Source organism: Eschscholzia californica, unplaced genomic scaffold, assembly GCF_041429995.1.
Source record: "Eschscholzia californica isolate CP2 unplaced genomic scaffold, dmEscCali1.0.p SCAF_4, whole genome shotgun sequence".
Classification (NCBI taxonomy): domain Eukaryota; kingdom Viridiplantae; phylum Streptophyta; class Magnoliopsida; order Ranunculales; family Papaveraceae; genus Eschscholzia; species Eschscholzia californica.
This window is the reverse complement of record NW_028238461.1, coordinates 52,781,099-52,801,430: the sequence shown is the minus strand read 5'-3', so window position 1 is coordinate 52,801,430 and position 20,332 is coordinate 52,781,099. Positions and strand designations below refer to the sequence as shown.

The 20,332-nt window shown below is 34.6% G+C and overlaps 1 pseudogene; it reads left to right on the top strand.

Annotated features, from left to right (window-relative positions):
• Positions 1 to 13,041: 13,041 nt before the first annotated feature.
• Positions 13,042 to 13,811, top strand: LOC147546030 (secreted RxLR effector protein 161 pseudogene; annotated as a pseudogene).
• The last annotated feature ends 6,521 nt before the right edge of the window (positions 13,812 to 20,332 follow it).

Sequence of the window (20,332 nt, the reverse complement as noted above, 5' to 3'; positions counted from 1 at the left end):
ACCCAGGCTATAGCCTGGGTTAGTCTATACATGCCTCCGCCTCTGTTCACGATATTTATGATGTTGCTTCTTTAATAGAGGAAGAACATATTTTTAAATTGAATCAACAACCACCAACTCAATCAAACAGCGTTATTATAGATGAAGATCTATCTCAAGATGTAAGAAATTTCAAAGACAAATGTTTTCAGTTAAATTTTATTTTGCTTTCTTCCTTCAACTTTAAAAATTTGCCCAAAAAGAGGCAGAATCGTTCGTTCAGACATTTCTCTGGGGAAATTTTTGAAACATTTCCTCCCAGCTAAGGGAAATTAGGCAAACAAAAGTGAAAACAGTAAGTTTTCCCTAAAGAACCACATATTCATGATATTTTCTTTAACAAATTTCCCCCCAGTTGAGGGAAATTAGACAAAAAAAAAGGTAAAAACAGACTAGGGAACCACATATTCATGATTTCGTCATTGTAATAACAAAACCTCAAAAAATGAAAAAACTAGGTACAATACTAAAGTTTCTTACCATTTCTGAAATTTAGTGAATAATATGATTACATTACAGATATAACATATCAATTCTCTTTACAAAATAGTCACAAAAAGATTCATCAAATTATACTATTGCCAATTTTACTCATAATCTTCATCCCCATCGCTTGAATCGCCCTCATCGACTGGATCACCCTCATGTTCTTCGTCTAAGACTTGATTTCCCTTTTCAGCAGAATCTTGATATATGCTTTCGAGGGTGTCTTGCATTTTCTTCCTCGATTTCGGACTTATCGGTTTGTTTGCTTCTCCGCCACCATAAGCTTTCATGTTATCTAAAAGTTTATCAATTCGCTTGTTTTGCAAAAAACAAACATAAAAATTCTAAGTGCATAACATGTTGTAGTACTCTACATTTGTTTACAGTAGTTGATAAAAGATTTAGCTTACCAAACGCCTAAGTACCAGAGCCAAATCAAAGAACATATTGCAATAACAAGTGATGAAGGTGAAGATAATCAAAGAACCTAGAAATTATACAGAAATTGCATGGTAAAATTTGTGATAAACTCCCACCAAAATCCTAGATATAGTTTTGAAACTAACACAACAATCTTAAGTATAACAAAAGGGGGAAAACAAATAAGCAACTAATATCATCTTATGACAAATTCTCAGCAAAATCCTAGGTGTAAAACTCACTAAAACCCTAGATATAAAACTTTGAAAATCCCTAGAAATTAAAAGGGGAAGAAAAACTCACAAGATTTTGGTTGATGTCTTCTTCATTAGAGAAAATACTTAGGTAAAATTAGCCAAGATTTTGTAGTTGATGACCGGAAAAGATTGAAGAGAAGTCGGATAGAGATTAGGAGAGACGATTTGAAGAGAGATCGAGTGAAAGAAGAAGACATCGTTTTTTTTCTTTAATTCTGGTATATTTGCATATATTACACTTGAGTCCCTTAAATTGTGAATCTTAGAAGGTCTTTAAAATAATAACTCCAAACTTACATCTCCCTTTACTAATCTTGGCAGCTCCAACCATAGTAGTTCCCCAACAACAATCCTTAGCTCCCCTTACCATTCTCCTTTTCATATTACACTTTCTCTCTCTACTTTCTTTTTTGGCACTTTCTTTATTAGTCAAACAGTATTTTGATTTCTAGCTATCTTTTATTAAACATTACACAACTCATTTTTCTTATCTCCTTTTCGTATTACAAATCATCTTTTCTTATTACAAATCATCTTTTTACTGAGGACTAAATTTCTTATCAAATTGATTAGCTGTTAGAGTTCGTATTAGTTAATTTTTTTTTTTTATAAATTGTGAGTGCAACAATTTTTTCATTAGTTTTGCTCAATATTGAAAGTGGGTTCTCAGACAAAATTGATTACAGACCGTCAATTGATGATTTCGCTTCAAGAAATACGAGAAAAAATTTCAAGTAAACTTTTCTTGCTTCGAATGACTTTTATACATTTTGAGTTAATAAATAAACAATCAACTATCTTGTTATGGTCAAATTATTTTGAACGTGTTTATTATTTTGTGTATAATTTTTTTATTTTGATTACATAAAGGACCCAAACCAAATTTTGGCACTGGGCTTTCAAATTCTCAAGCACGGCCCTGATAATCACCACATACAATTGTGGGGTTATTCGGTCATATTGGTCATACATAACTCGATAATCTAATTCCTAGAACCCTCGATTATTTGGACATAAATTAAGGTTTAGGATTTCCTAGTTTCTCCTAACTAAACTAGGAAATGATATAAAATCTATCTAATATTACCTGGAATCCGACCCGATATGACCAGTTACTAAGCATTCGTTATAGTCGGGCCAAGATATTCGCCCGAGAGACTGACTGTTTGAAGACCCGCCAGATAGAGCCATGTTGCCCACTTGCCTTATATAATTGATCCAACGACTGAAATTACTTCTCTTTAAGAGCTAATCTCAATTTTTGGATCAGAAGGGATGTCCCCTTAAAGCCATCCTCTCTTCAGACTCCCCCTTTCATCTTCTCCCACCTTCTACCCTTCACTTCAGACTTTTTCTTCCATCTTCTCGCACCTTTTGTTGATTCTTCACCTCCTCCTCATCATCTTCTTGCACCTTCTTATCAGTAAGGATCGTCTTCTATGGTGTTATTTCTATATATTCATTATGGTAGTTTTTGTTCATCTTATCTGATAAAAAAACAGTAAGATCATTAAATCTTTTAAACCCTCTTTATCTATGTTTTATTTTTTGAAAGGTTGTAGATCTTCTACTGGTTTATCCTTGAAACTAATAACCTTATAACTTTTTATAAAAATATCTTAGTTTATTATCTTTCTGAAACGCGGATAATCTACTGATCTGATGATGCATTCCAAGGATTAACTCTACAACTATTACTTCTGATGAATCATATTTGTTTGTTTTTCTTATGATGTAAACCTTCATGAAATAGATCTATTCTCTGATGAAAAAGTTTTGTCTGGTCAAACAGATCTAACCGAGGATATGTTAGATCAAATAGATCACTTATTTGTTTTAGAAAGGTCTTAGGCAGATGACGTAACATTTTATTTTTATTTTTGCGATGATGTGAGATATGTGTTTTTTTTACGGTGATAATGTAAACCATTCTGAATAAGATTTATATTATGATGAAATCACATATGTTTGATCAAGCAGATCTAACCGATTATTTGTTTAATCAAGTAGACCACCTATCTGTTTCAGGAAGGTCCTCTAATGATGACGTAACATTTTGTTTTTGTGTTTGTGATGATGTGAATATGTGATTTTTTTTTAATAATCGAAGTCTTTCTTTGATGCAACTAACTTCATTTTTCAAGTCAGTATGTTACATCAAATTCTATTATTGAGTATTTGGTTGATATCAGAATGGTGTATCTTGATAATTGAAATCATCCGATTTTTCTGAAATTATTTTGTGTATGAAGTTGAAAATTTGCAAGTATTGGGGAGAGCCCCCTGCTTTATTTGGAGTTGTCTGCATTCTTGATCCTCATATTAAGATGAAAGTTGATATGGTGTTATCCGAACTTGAGAATAGTTTTGAAAGTTTTACCCATGCCATAAAGTGTTTTTCATCTCAGTCTTTTACAATGGTAAGTAAATTACGTGAACTTTTTTCTAAGTACACGACCACTTTGAATGTCTCTGCTCTTGTATCTTCCTCTTCTATTGATGGTCTTCCTGAGCCCCTAGAATCTTCAAACCAATGTGTGTTTTGGAGAAGTAACAAAAATGCTAGAAGGAATCCTTTGGCTATTGCTTCTGAAGAGACATCTCCGTATGATTCTGAGCCTGATCTTTCTATCGATGATCTTGAGAAATTTGATCTTTTGTGTTAGTGGAGTGAAAATGAGAAAAGGTACCATGTTTTATTCCGGATATCACTTGATGTTCTTACTGTCACGGTTTCGACTGTTGCTTTCAGGTCTGCGTTTTCTTTGTGTAAGAAACTTTTGGGTGATTATAGGAGCAGTCTTACTCTGGAAATGTTGGAACGTTGTGTTTTCAAAGATTGATGGTAACACCAACTTAATGTTAGTATGATGTAGTTTGCTCCGCTGAACGACAAAGTTCCCGAGCCAGTCTCGACAACACGTCCTCTCAAGTTCAATATCTTATTTGAACATCAGTAAGTTGGTTATATTATAATTTATATGTAATTTTTTGTTACATAATTTTTTCGTACTTAATTTTTTTTTTTTACTTACAGATGAAAGTTGGGATTTGGAGATTTAAGGAGATGCAATTTTTTTGTTATATAATTTTACCTTTCCCGTATTATATTTATGTAACATATTTTGATGAAATTCTTTTTTCCGTACTTTTTTGTTTTAAATTTACAAATGAAATTCAGGAGTTTTTGTATTATAGTGTTTATCTATGGAGTAACTTGGAGCTCGTTCGACCCGTGACCGTCAAAGCCTGATTGGTGTGACGAGCACTAACAGGTCGCTAGCACCTCAAAGGTGAAAAATGTTTGGCTCCACGACCCCGAAGATCTTTAGCGGGCTTAAGACATTTAAGCCTGCCAACCCCGAGTCGATAAAGCGACTGCCTGAGCCTAAACAAACCTGCTTGTTTCCCGCCACTACATGCAAGTACATTAATCATCAAAAGGTTAAGATAATAAGATGACAGTGAAAATAGCCCAAACACCAGCACGACCAAAACCATCAGAGAGAGAGAGGCTTATGATAGTAAATTAGAGAAAGAAACTAAAGAGAGAAAGTCGTCCTTTTATGGCATTTGATATATGCCCCAACCCAATAATATCTTCACCGAAAACATGCCTTTAAATTAGTTTACAAATACATATACCTAACAAGTGAAAGTTTACTGTTTATAAAAAAAAAAAACAAGTGAAAGTTTACTCCAAATAACTAACTGGAAACCCTCGTAAGGGGTGTAACTTCTCTTTCCCTTTCAATTATATCATCTTACTAATTAAAAAAGAACTAACCCGATTTGGATTGATTTTTCTTTTTTATTAATAGAAACTTTAGTACCTAGCCGCCTTCCTTCTCTTTATATTAATATGATCATAACTAAGAAGAAACATCTTAACAGTCATCAATTACTTATTCTAAACAATGGCCAATAATAATCCACAAAATCATGTAGTAACAGGTTACCCGATAATACCAGCATTCTACCGACCACCACAATCTACCGGAGGATACTTACGACGTCCCGTCGGAAGGTGTGAGGCTATTGTAGCAATCGGAGCCGCGTTGATCGCTTTAATGCTCGTTATCTTTTTCGTCATGCTATTTATTGTCACCGGTACCCATCATAGCCTTCCCGTATTTCGAGTCAACAATGCTTCACTTTCCAACTTCAATGTTTCTTCCACAGAGTTGAGATCAAACTGGGAATTCGATCTGCTTGTTGGAAACCCTAACCATAAGTTCACATTCAATTATGATCAAATCAATGTTTCGGTTTTTTTCAGAGACAAACTTGTCACACAAAAATTACTTCCACCATTCTATCAAAACAAGAAAACCAACAACAATATTACTTTCTCCTTCGACATGGATTCTTCTGTAGACCTTGATGAAGCAGGAGGGAGAGAAATTATTTGGGCTCGTGGTAATAATGTGGTGAGTTTTGATCTTAGGATGTCAATTAGGGAAAGATATAAGTATATGTTTTGGAAGAAAAGGGAAGTGGTGAATGTTTTGTGTGAGAATATCAAGTTCAAATTTTCATCAATTAATAGTTATGATGGAATAATGTTGGGTAAAACAAACGAATGCCAAGTTAAAAGTGACAGCTAGGATCAAAGTGAACCTTAGTTACATATATTTTTATTGAAATTTTTTTTATTGATTCCTCCTTTTTTTATTGATTTCTATTCGTAAGTGATTTTGATACTCTATTGTTCTAGCACAGAAAATTCAACACGTTTAAAGGTATGCAACTCTCATGGAGTTTGAAGAGAGAAATAACAATTATATCCATGTAAACATTGTGATTTTATCACTTATGAATGGAAATCGATTCCCATGGCTTCAAAAAAAAGGGTGATTTTTCTTGAGTTTATTATGTTTTATCCTTGGTTTTTATTATTTTTATTGGCTTGTTAAGTAAATATCAAATATTGTGCATATATATCGTGGGCAAATTGATGTGAGAGTGTTACAAACTCATTGTAGTGGCCCTATCTAATTAATGGTTGACTATAGCACCAACCCTTTTAAACCTCATTTACAGAAAACCCTACTGTCTACATTTTTCTCATTTAAGATTACCTTCTAAAAAATCTGCATGATTTTTTACATACTTGCATGAAACAAATTTGTGAAGATCTTTGCTCCCCCAAATTGGACATATAAATATAAGGGTTATTTTCCAAATAGCGCACGACTTTATGACTAGCTTCCTGTCTAGACCCTTACTTTATAAAAAATACTCAGATGACCTCATTTTTCAGTTACTGTTATAACAATGTTACCTAGTCATCACCCGTCTCTCCTCCATCTCATCACCTCTCTCTGCCACCTCGTCATCTTCACCGGCGAAGGTCGTCGTCCGGCCAATTTCCCGGTCGGCGACTTTCAAACATTAAAAAAAATAAAATAAAAATCCTCGCTCTTTCCTCTCTCTAAAAAAAGTAATCTCCCTCCTCTCTCTCTATAGACACTCCGGTGAAGAGGTTTCTCTTCGTCGGAGGACTGGTTCACCAGATCCAAGTTGAAGAAGAAGATGGACTGGAAAACAAAACCATTTTTCTAATGAAGTAATCCTGCATCTCGTTAAAACTATAAGTATAGGGATCACCAGAAGAATCAATAACAGTGAATTCTTCATCAACAAATGAAGAATCAAATTCTCTGCAAAACCTAGCTTGATCGTTTGTTGAAGTTGGAATTCGCCAAAAAGCAAATAATTCTCCTTTGAATTCTCACCCAAAACATCATGTCTTGAGGTTACTCGGTTCATGTCTAACCCTCTTGAAGAACTTACTAACAGCAAAGGAGCAGATATTTTATCTCTCTTCATTTCTGCCGAAATTCATTTTAAGTCCTCAAGGAGCCCCCTGATTTAACTTAACTTGTTTCCAAAACAGTCCCTATTGTAGTTATTCCTTCCATCCTTTCATTGAAAACCCGAGTTTTTACACTGCAAGCACCTCAAAGGTGAAAAATGTCCTGCCGACGACCCAGAAAATCTTTAGCGGGCTTAAATCTTAAGCCTGCCCACCCCGAGTCGATAATGCGACTGCCTGAGCCTGAACATACCTGCCTATTTCTCGCCACTACATGCAACTACACTAATCATCAAAAGGTTGGATTATTGATTTATTGGACATGATTAGCTTACCTACACTAAACTAGAAGGTGAAGACGACAGTTAAAATAGCCCAAACACCGCCATCACCAAAACCATCATAGAGAGGCTTATGATAGTAAATCGAAGAAAGAAACTAAAGAAAATCATCCTTGTATCGCATTTGATGTATGCCCCAAATAACATCTTCACCGAAAATATGCCTCAAGTTATGCAGTAGTTTACAAAGAAAATTTACTTTTTGTAATTTTAGGCTTGTCCGCCCATGATTGAAACCGGATGGGTGATACGAAGAAGGATAATTTCATCATGAGTTGTGTGTTTCATTAGCCCAAACACAACTTAACTGGGATTAGATAGAAAAGTTCCAACCGGGGTGTATATCAGTCATTATAAAATATACAGGTGAACACCAGACATCTCAAATTAGTTGGGGATCTACTTAAAGCTAACCCGATTTGAATTGATTTTCTTTTTTTTTTTTGTTAATAGAACTTTTGTTTGGGTCATCGGAAAGAGCCTTCCCCAAACAAAAAAACCACTAGATTTCCTAATTCAACTCTGATTCTACTCTACCTAGCCGCCTTCCCTCTCTTTATATTAATATGACCAGAACTCAGAAGACACATCTTAACAGTCATCAATTACTTCTTCTAAACAATGGCGAATAATAATCCACAATTTACCGGAGGATACTCACGATGTACCATCGGAACGTGGGAGGCTATTGCAGCAGTGTTGATCTTTTTAATGTTCGTTATCTTTTTCTTGTTGGTGACTATTATCGCGTTTACCCCTCATAGCCTTCCCGTATTTCGAGTCAACAATGCTTTGTAAACATGGGCTATGTTCATGCAAGGCCCATTCGCCAATTTTCATGAACAAGGCCCATTAGTATGTCCCATACAATAAGACCATGTATAAATTTATTGGGCTAAAGGTTTGTTGGGCTCATAAAACTCATTCATGTATTGAATTTATGGACACTAACTATGTGTTGACAACAAGGCCCATCTATAACCATGAGGTGTATAGACTAATGAGGTGTGTTGTCTTGTCTTGTGTCTTGACACTTAATGGTCTAGTTGTTTGACACATAAGGGACACTTGTCTTGTGTCTTGACACCTAATGGTCTTGTGGCTTGACACATAAGGGACACTTGTCTTGTTTCATGACACCTAATGACACCTAATAGACTTGTTGCTTGACACATAAGGGGACACATGACACCCATGTAGTAACTTGTACAAACTCTATGATGGATTAGAGAATTGTATAAATAGAGATGGAGAATGAGATGGAAAGCTATGCTCTTGCTCATTAACTCAAGCTAGTATCTCCATCACTAGTGCTTGAAGAATAGAAGAGAAAAGAGTATACAAGTTCATCTTCTAGTAAGTAGAGAATTAAGGAGTTAATCTTATACAAGAAAGGAGCTTATATTGGTTCAAGTTAAAAGTTATTTCTAATCTCTACAATGGAGAAAGGTATGTAATTATTTCATGTTAATAATTACCTAATGTTCATATTTCCATATTGATTTTGTGACAAACATGAGTCCCTAGATTCTTGTGTGTTCATGAGAAGATTTTGAATTGCTAACTTGTCTCATGAACACTACTTATTGAATGTATAACATGTGGTATCAGAGCTATGGGTGTGGACTTCATGTTTGTTCAAAATCGTTTTGGCAAATTATCGAATTTTAATCTATGTTTAGTTGCCATATTGGAAATATATTTTTAGAAGCTATATGAGTTGATTTTGAAACTTAAAATATTTTGTATTAAGGAACTCATGTAGTTTCATAAAAGTTCTTTTAATTGAATTAAAAGTTATTAAAAACCACTAATGAATTTTGGTTTGATTTAAGAGTACCTTTCTTTATGTGTTTTATCGCCTTATAAATTTTCGATAAAAACTAGCAAAGGTTAATTTTAGAACTTGTAAGGAGACAATATTAAAGTTCATTATGTTGACTAATTAAAGTTTGGTTATAGTCAAATAATTGAAGTATATGAAAATTGTCTTTTATAAAAGTTTTAAATGAAAATTTGACATAAGAATAAAAGTTTAACCATGATATGTATAATTAGTGAAAAGGTTGCCAAAGTGACTTTTGAACTAATCTTACATATCTAAGAAGGTTAATTAATGTTCAAACTTATGTTGGATAATTTGCATTAAACGATTTCGATAACGTGTAATTTTTCCAAAGAAGAATTATAAGTTGATTGAATATTATTGTTAATGCTTTGTACCATCTAATCAACTTGGTTCTTTTGCCCAAAGGTGATGAACTCTTTTGTGGTTAGACGATACACTAGTGGACTCATTTATGTATGATATTTAAATGATGAACGGTATGGTATATATCTTAATTTAGACCCAAAGGATAAATTTTGATATAGTTAACTTGCTTATAGTATATTGTCTAAATGTTTGCAGTATCTGCGCCGATATCCCTACATTCGCAAGCTGCGTCTGTTCCCTTGCTTACTGGCTCAAAATTTTCAGAATGGAGCGAACATGTCAAGTTCACTTTAGGTGTTCTTGATATGGATCGAGCCCTTATGTCTGATAGACCTGCTACTCTAAATGTATCAAGTAGCACTGATGAGAAAAATTTGTTTGACGCTTGGGAAAAATCAAACAGACTAAGCATGATGTTTATGCGAATGACTATTGCAAGCAATATATAGTCATCGCTTCCTCAAACTGATAATGCTAAAGACTTCATTAATGCAGTTGAGGAGAGATTTCGTGCAGCCGATAAGTCTCTAGCTGGCACGCTAATGGCTCAACTCACTACCATAAAGTATGACGGTGTGAGAGGTATGCAAGAGCACTTAATTGAAATGACTAACATTGCGGCGAGACTTAATGGACTTGGTATGAATGTAGAGGAGCCTTTTCTTGTTCGTTTTATTATGAATTCCTTGCCTCCTCAGTATGGACCATTCTAGATGAATTACAATTCACTTAAGGAACAATGGAATGTGAATGAACTATCTAGTATGTTAGTTCAAGAGGAGACAAGGTTAAGACAACAAGAAAGTTTCTCTACTAATCTTGTTACTCAAGAAGTGAAAAGAAAGAATTGGAAGCCCAAGAAAGGTAAGAAAGTTGTCGCACCAAAGAACCATGAACCTGCTTTAGCTCCCCAGGTTCATATTAAGAAGAAGGAATTCAGATGTCATTTTTGTAGAAAGATTGGACACTTTCAGGCAGATTGTCCAAAGCGTAAGGCTTGGTTCGAAAAGAAAGGTGAGCAGTTAGCTCTTGTATGTTTCGAATCAAATCTTGTTGAAATTCCTTCTAATACTTGGTGGCTCGACACGGGCGCTAATGTTCATGTTTCTAAAACGATGCAGGGCTTTGTTTCAAGCCGAAACCCAAGTCAGACTGAACGTTTCATTTTTATGGCAAACCAGATTTCCTCTGAAGTTTTATCTGTTGGAACCTATCGTTTAAAACTTGATACTGGTTGTTTTTTGGATTTGTATAATACTCTTTTTGTTCCAACCATATCTCGTAATCTAGTTTCTATGTTTCAACTAGATCTTTTGGGTTATAAACTGTCTTTAGGAGATCAACGTTTTGAATTGTATAAAAATAAATGTGTTATAGGTTCTGGCGTTTTATATAATAAACTTTATAAAATCAGTCTTGATAATCAGTTTGCTGAATCTATTTTAAGCCTGCATCCTAATGTAAGTTTTGGAATTGAGCATAAAATAAATGAGAACTCTAGCAACTTGTGGCATAAAAGATTGGGGCATGTCTCTAAAGAAAGAATGATGAGATTAGTGAAGGATGGGATTTTGTCAAACCTAGACTTCACCGATTTCGGGATGTGTGTCGATTGTATAAAAGGAAAGACAACAACACACACCAAGAAAGGAGCCACAAGGAGCAGAGAACTTCTTGAGATCATCCATACTGATATTTGTGGACCTCTCTCCACTGCATGTATTGGTGGAGAGAAATATTTCATCACATTTATAGATGATTTTTCACGTTATGGGTATATCTATTTGTTACATGATAAATCTCAGGCAGTAACTGTTGTTGAGATTTTTATCACTGAGGTTGAAAGACAATTAGATAAAAAGGTGAAAATCATCAGGTCAGACAGAGGTGGTGAATATTATGGAAGGTATGACGAATCGGGACAACATCCTGGTCCGTTTGCTAAACTCCTAGAAAAACTTGGCATTTGTGCACAGTATACAATGCCAGGAACGCCTCAGCAGAACGGTGTTGTTGAAAGGCGTAATAGAACTCTAATGGATATGGTTAGGAGCATGATGAGCAACTCTACTTTACCCATTATGTTATGGGGTGAAGCTCTTAAAACTGTTGCATATGTCTTAAACCGAGTTCCTAGTAAGTCAGTTCCTAAAACTCCTTTTGAGTTATGGACTGGTAGGAAACCCAGTTTAAGGCACTTTCGTGTTTGGGGTTGCGCAGCAGAAGCTAGAATCTATAACTCACAAGAAAAGAAATTGGACTCAAGAACTATCAGTGGGTTCTTTATTGGATACCCTGATAAATCCAAAGGGTATAGATTTTATTGTCCTAACCATACCACTAGAATTGTTGAAACTGGCAATGCAAGATTCCTTGAGAATCATGAGAATAGTGGGAGTTCTGAACCACGAAATGTGGTTATTAAAGAAGTAAGGGTAACTGTTCCCATACCCTTACCTATTGAAAATATTGTTGTTCTTCATGAAAACTATCCAACTGTTGATAGTGAACAACAATTGATGGACCCACAATCTCATGATCCAGTAGAGTTACGCAGATCTCAGAGAATAAAGAAGTCTGCGATCTCTTCTGATTATTTAGTATATCTTCAGGAATCTGAATATGACATTGGGACAAGTAAGGAAGATCCAGTTTCATTTTCACAAGCAGTAAATAGCAATAATTCTTCTAAATGGATTGATGTAATGAATGAAGAGTTGAAATCTATGAAACAGAACAAAGTCTGGGATCTGGTTCAATTGCCTGAAGGGTGTAAGAAAATCGGGTGTAAATGGGTCTTCAAGACCAAACTCGACTCTAAAGGCAAAGTTGAACGATATAAAGCCAGACTTGTTGCAAAAGGTTTCACTCAGAAAGAAGGCATTGATTATCATGATACATTTTCGCCTGTATCAAGAAAAGACTCATTTAGAATCATTATGGCTTTGGTGGCTCATTATGATCTAGAGCTTCACCAAATGGATGTGAAAACAGCTTTTCTAAATGGGAGTTTAGAAGAAGAGGTCTACATGGAGCAACCAGAAGGTTACTCAGAAATGAGTATGGAACATATGGTGTGTAAATTGAATAAGTCAATATATGGACTTAAGCAAGCCTCCAGACAATGGTTCCTTAAGTTTAATGATACCATTGTGACCTTCGGATTTAAAGAAAACATTGTTGATCAATGTATATATCAGAAGGTCAGTGGGAGTAAGTTCATATTTTTGATTTTATATGTGGATGACATACTCCTAGCCACTAATGATCTTGGTCTACTGTATGAAACCAAGAAATTTCTCTCTAAGAACTTTGAAATGAAAGATATGAATGAGGCAAAATTTGTGATCGGGATTGAAATTTTTCGAGATCGAAAACAAGGTCTACTTGGTTTGTCTCAGAAGAGCTATATCGAAAAAGTTTTAGAGAGATTTGGCATGAAGGATTGTGCACCGACTGATACACCAATTCAGAAAGGAGATAAGTTAAGTCTCATGCAATGTCCTAAGAATGACTTGGAAAGAAAAGGAATGGAAAGTATTCCTTATGCTTCTGCAGTAGGAAGTCTTATGTATGCGCAAGTTTGTACCCGTCCAGACATTAGCTTCGCAGTAGGAATGCTTGGTCGTTACCAAAGTAACCCAGGGATGACTCACTGGAAAGCAGCAAAGAAGGTGATGCGGTACTTACAAGGAACGAAAGACTATAAGCTTACTTTCAGAAGAGAAGATAATCTGGAAGTAATAGGTTACTCAGACTCCGACTTTGCTGGATGTACTGATAGTAGAAAATCCACTTCTGGATATGTGTTCCTATTAGCTGGAGGAACGATATCATGGAGAAGCATTAAGCAAAGTATTTATGCATCTTGCACAATGGAGTCTGAGTTTGTGGCATGTTATGAAGCCACAATTCATGCTTTATGGCTGCGGAATTTTATCTCAGGACTTGGACTTGTCGACTCTATTGCCAAGCCGCTGAGAATTTATTGTGATAATACTGCCGCAGTATACTTCTCTAAAAATGATAAGTATTCGAACTCACGAGGAAGCAAACACCTTGAGCTCAAATATCTTATTGTAAAAGAGGAGGTTCGGAAACATACAGTAATTGTAGAACATATTAGTACCATGTGTATGGTAGCTGATCCACTAACTAAGGGTTTGGTATCTAAGACCTTTAAGGAACATGTTGCAACGATGGATCTTAGTAATCCTTGTATCGTAGTGGATTGATATGTATGTAAGTTTCTACAAATACTAATTGAGATCTCATGAATGATATGCTTCCAAATTCTTGTTTACTCATATGTGCATAATCGAAATGAGTGAAAGTGACAAGAATAGTCTTGATTAGACAGGAATAGTCTTAATCAGACATAGCTGAATTGAAACAAAACCACTTGTGTACTTTGTTTTGTATCTAATCTCCAATGAATGGTAATGTTAGGAAGTTGCTAATGTCGTAGTACATGGAAGGAAATATGTCGCTTTAAGATATATAACCGCTATGACTCGCACTAGTAGCCTACCTGTTAATGAGATTGTGTTCACTAGATATGAATGGAGTTATTTTTTAAAATGCGCGCATATATGTTTTTGAGCCTAAGCCTTAACCAATACATTTACTAAAAGTTTTAAATGATCTTTGAAAACCTAAAATTTTGTTTTCAATTGTATGGTCCAAGTGGGAGAATGTAAACATGGGCTATGTTCATGCAAGGCCCATTCGCCAATTTTCATGAACAAGGCCCATTAGTATGTCCCATACAATAAGACCATGTATAAACTTATTGGGCTAAAGGTTTGTTGGGCTCATAAAACTCATTCATGTATTGAATCTATGGACACTAACTATGTGTTGACAACAAGGCCCATCTATAACCATGAGGTGTATAGACTAATGAGGTGTGTTGTCTTGTCTTGTGTCTTGACACTTAATGGTCTAGTTGTTTGACACATAAGGGACACTTGTCTTGTGTCTTGACACCTAATGGTCTTGTGGCTTGACACATAAGGGACACTTGTCTTGTTTCATGACACCTAATGACACCTAATAGACTTGTTGCTTGACACATAAGGGGACACATGACACCCATGTAGTAACTTGTACAAACTCTATGATGGATTAGAGAATTGTATAAATAGAGATGGAGAATGAGATGGAAAGCTATGCTCTTGCTCATTAACTCAAGCTAGTATCTCCATCACTAGTGCTTGAAGAATAGAAGAGAAAAGAGTATACAAGTTCATCTTCTAGTAAGTAGAGAATTAAGGAGTTAAATCTTATACAAGAAAGGAGCTTATATTGGTTCAAGTTAAAAGTTATTTCTAATCTCTACAATGGAGAAAGGTATGTAATTATTACATGTTAATAATTACCTAATGTTCATATTTCCATATTGATTTTGTGACAAACATGAGTCCCTAGATTCTTGTGTGTTCATGAGAAGATTTTGAATTGCTAACTTGTCTCATGAACACTACTTATTGAATGTATAACATGCTTCACTTTCCAACTTCAACGTTTCTTCACTAGAGTTGAGATCAAACTGGGAATTCGATCTCCTTGTTCGAAACCCTAACAGTAAGTTCAAATTCAATTATGAACAAATCAATGCTTCGGTTTTTTTCAGAGACAAACTTGTCACACAAAAATTACTTCCACCATTCCATCAGAAAAAGAAAACTAACAACAATGTTACTTTCTCTTTCTCCATGGATTCTTCTGTTTACCTTGATGAAGCAAGAGGGAGAGAAATTATTTCTGAACTTGATAATAATGTGGTGAGTTTTGATCTTCGGATGTCGATTAGGGAAACCTATAAGTATATCAAGTTCAAACTTTCATCAAATAGTACTAGTAGTTCTGATGGAATAATGTTGGGTGAAACGAATGAATGCCAAGTTAAAAGTGATGAAGATGATGATTCTGACTACGATTACTATTACGGTCAGGGCCGTGGTCAGGGCCGTGGATGGGCCCATTAAGTTCTTTATATTTCGTTTGTTCAAAGTATTTATTGAAGCAAGACTAACAATAAAACATTCAATTGTTACCAGCTCAGTTGGTATTCAACCCCCAGTGAGAACTTCTTTTTAATTTTTTGGAAGTGGTAAACAACCAACTCTGTCTCTAGGCCTCTTCCGCTTTCAAATCCTTCTGTAATTTTTTTCTTTTGCAATTTTCTCTATTACCTTATCTTTCAAACCTTAATTTTACAATTTTTTTCTATTAACCTATCTTTTCAAACCTTAATTTTACAATTTTTCTCTATCAACCTATCTTTCAAATCTCTCAACAAAAAAAACTGATATTTCAAACCTTAATTTCAAATTGCATTAAAAAAATGGAAACTCTAATTTTAGTAAAATCTATACAAATTAGGATAAGTTGGTTAGGACAATCACATAGCAACACCACCTCGGCTCCTATCTCCTTCCCTTGGATATTTTGGTGCTCCTTCAAGGCTCTCTTTCGCCTTTGGTTGAGACGCTTCCGTGCATTCATTTGGGCTCATCAGTGATTTATTATAACGTTTTACTGATAAACTATTTCAAATTTGTTTCATTACTTTGTGTGTACAAATTTTTTTTACTTCGAATTTGTATGAAAGAGCACCAATTAAAATTTGGCACTGGGTCCCAAAAATGATCAGCCACGACCCTGATTACGGTTAGTTTCATATTTCATTGGCTTTGGCTTCAGATTCCTCTTTTTTATTGCTTTCTATTTGTAAGTATTTTTGATACTCTATTGTTCTAGTACAGATAATTGAACAGGTTTACTACTAATAAAACGATGTTTTTTCTTGAATTTACTATGTTTTATCCTTGGTTTTTATTATTTTTAGGGTTATTTTCCTAATATACCTCAACTTCATGACCAGTTTCCTGCCTAGCCCCCTACTTCATCGAAAATACCCAGATGGCCCCATTTTTCAGTTACCGTTATATTCCGTTAACTAGTCATCATCTCTCTGCTCCATCTCATCACCTCTCTCTGCTCCATCTCATCACCTCTCTCTGCCACCTCATCATCTTCACTGGGGAAGGTCGTCGGCCGACCAATTTTCCGGTCGGCGACCTTCAAACATAAAAAAAAAACTCTCTTCTTATTCCTCTCTCTTCTCTCTCCTTTTCTCTCTCTTCCTCTCATTTTCTCACTCTCTCTATCTCCGTAGATCTCTAAACTTTTCTCTCTGTATATAGATCTCTAAATTTTTCTCTCTTTATAGATCATTCTTTGAAGTAGTCTTTCTTTAGTTAGATCTTGAAATAAAATGGGTAGAATATAAGTCTCAGATGATCCAAGACGAGTATTCGAAAATAAACCCGATGATGATGAAAAGTTTCCAAAGAATGATCAATTCAATCCATGGAAATGAAAGAGTTACAAAAGCCAAAAGAACAGATTTTGCAGTAAGCTTTAAACCCCTAGAAATAGGTTATTTTATAATCAATTGATCATCAGAAAGTAAATACAAATTCATCTTTAATCAAAAAAAAAAATTTCAAATTCATCTTGTTGGGAAGAAGAACCCAAAATAAAAATCCAATTATCCTTAATAAGAAGTAGAAAACTTACAAAAAATAAATAAAAAAATTGAAAACATCAATTGAGTAGTTGCTCAAGAAAAATAAACCTTAGCTACATCAAGTGGGTTATAAAATATAGGATTTTTTAGTTTAAGTCCAAAAATAAGGGGGTAATTAGTATACTATTAATAATATAAAACCAAAATAAACAAAAAAAAAATAGAAAATAAGGTGCTGTTTGTTTTTTGAAATTTTCAGATCTGAAATCTGAATTGGATCCCAATTCAGATCCAATTCAGATTTCAGATGTTTGTTTTTGTTTTTTGCCAAATCTGAATTTTTGTCTGAATGAGATAAATGTCTGAATAGGCTGAATCCAGGCTCATACATTTCAGACTTCAAAAGAAGTCTGAAAATAGAGACCAACATCTGAAAAATCGCAAAAGACGTATATACCCTTCTAAAAATTTAAAATACCCAACCACGTCCATCTTCTTCCCTTTCCACCATTAAACCTTAAACCCTAACCGCCGCAGTCACCTTTTCTCCTCTCTCTCCCACTAGAGGTTTTCCAGTTGAGGATTCACAGAGGGTTAGAGAGAGAGCATTCCATCACTGAGAGTCCATGGGTCTGGTGTGATTGAGCTAACAATTTTGATTCTAGGGTTTTTGTGAGGTTTATGAGATGAGTGATTTTGGTGGGAAGGAGAGAAATTTGTTGTGGTAGAGAGGAAAGAGGTTTTGATGGAATTCATTTTATTTTCTAGGGTTTAGAATTAGGGGTCTTAGGTGGAAGAAGAAGGAGGAGGTTTCAAATAACTAGAGAGCCATTGCCTGGGAAGATAAAATTTGGGTGTTCTTATTTTGAGTGGTATTTTGGTCGTTAATCGTTAGTTACTTTATTTAAAGTACAATAGATCCGGCGAGAGGGTTAGAGACAGAAAGATCCGGCGAGAGGGTTAGAGAAAGAGCATTCCGGCGAGAGGGTTAGAGAGAGCATTCCGGCGAGAGGGTTAGAGAGAGCATTCCGGCGAGAGGGTTAGAGAGAGAGAGATCAGGCCATGGAGATGGAGGCTTCTGAATTTTTTTGGTTTGAAAGTAAACAACAATGAAACCCTAGGTCTTTAGGGTTTTTATAGTTCTTATATTTTTATTTGGCCAAAAGATAAAAGACAAAAAGAAATGAGATTTTTCTTATTAATCATGGGTATAAATGTAACTTTAATTTTTCAGACCTAATAATTCAGATTTGAAAAACAAACATCTTAATTCCATCAATTCAGATTCAACCAGTTCAGATTCAGCCAATTCAGATTCAGCCATTTCAGATTCAGACATAAATAAAAAAACAAACGGCACCGTAGTCCAAAAATTTACTATGTAGTGGCTCATTCTTACCCTTTCATAAATATATATTAACCATTGGTAATGGTTGAGTTAATACATTTATTCTTTCCACAAATTTTAAGAGAAATATTTATGGTGGATATTAATTGTCAACATTTCCAAAACTTACATTTGTCTAAAGTAACCTACCAAAATAATTGTGATTTACCTAAAAAAGTTCCTCTCTCTCTCTCTAAGAGCATCTCCAATGCAAAACTCAAAAAAATCTCAATTCGTCCTATTTGTCAAGTTCCAATTGAGATTCTCGCTCCTAGGTGTCGAAAATAGAGATCCTCAATTCTTGTATGTCTCCAATGCAACACTCTAAACTCTTTTATTTTACTTACGTGTCATGGTTATTTTTGTAAAAAAATAATTAGTTATTTTGGAAATATACGAAGACTTGATTTCTATTGGTTGAAATTTAAATATTGATGAGTTGGACAATTAGAGATATCTCAAGAGGACACTCTATTTTCAGAGTGTCCTCTTGAGCAGGGGCGAGCCCACATAGGGGCCCGTGGGGGCGCAGGCCCCCACGACCCTAATGTGACTCGCCTATGTTACACTTCACGTGCTACTATATTATATACGTGAATTTCCATTATGAAATATCATCCTTTCTTAGCTTAGGTGGTGAAACAGTGGAGTTACATCACAAAGGTCAAGGGATCGAAAACCATGCAAACCACATTTTTTTTCTAGAATTTCTACCATCACATTTTTATCTAGAATGTCTACTACTTAGATTAGTTAAAATTGTTCGTTAAAAATATATTATGAAGGGCATGTTCCCCTTAAAATTGGTTCTTATTAATTGAGATAACTCAATTTTAACCTACTCAAAGTCACCAACTAAATAAAATGACATCCAAGAGATGATAAGTATTTTAAACAACCCCTTTAATATTGATTTCGTGTGATTTTTTCGTGATTTGTATTTGGACTTCAAAATTGTCTTTTTTTTTTACATTTTTTTGTCATAGTAAATATGTTAATAGAAAGAAAACTTTATCTTCATCTTTTCTTCCATTACGATCACTTCCTCTTCATCATCTACCATCGTTTCTTCTTAATCTTCACCAAAATTACTATAGAATATCTAAATTATAAATAAAATTTTGTTGAATTTGCTTTCCGGTTCTAACTTAATCGCGTATTATGAAATTCTTTCATTAGCTATAACAAAAAGGTGCCCCCACTCATAAAAATTTCTGGCTTCGCCACTGCTCTTGAGATATCTCTATTCCACTCTCGACACATCATCTTTGAGATCTTAGTTGAGTTTTGCATTGGAGATGATTTTTTAAAAAAAACTCAGAAAATCCTATGTGGCACTCCGAGTTTCTAAGATTAAGTTTTACATTGGAGATGCTCTAACTCTATGTTTCGAACTTGATGAAATTGTGAATTTGTGATTTACTTTTCATCTCTACCTCGATATTTTCATGTCTAAAACATATCTTTTCTTGGAAATCATTAAGAAAATCGTATATATGTCGATTAAACTGAAAATCTTGTTAAAAAATTATTTTATTATAACAACAAACTTAAAATTTAACACTTTTTCGTACACAGTGAGTTCTGATATCTATTTCACTATAATCTTGTTCTCATAAAAAAATATGAACTGGATTTGGTTTTGCTACATTTTCAATATTTTACTAGCATTTTCTTGATTCTATTAGCATCTGTTATGAATATGTTAGAAGTAGGTTAATAATAATTTTATTATTTCGCATACATCTTATTGATTCTAACAACATTCTTATATATAACAGAATTCACCAAAAATTTCATTTCTCTAGCATCTTATGAAAATAAATTCTTCT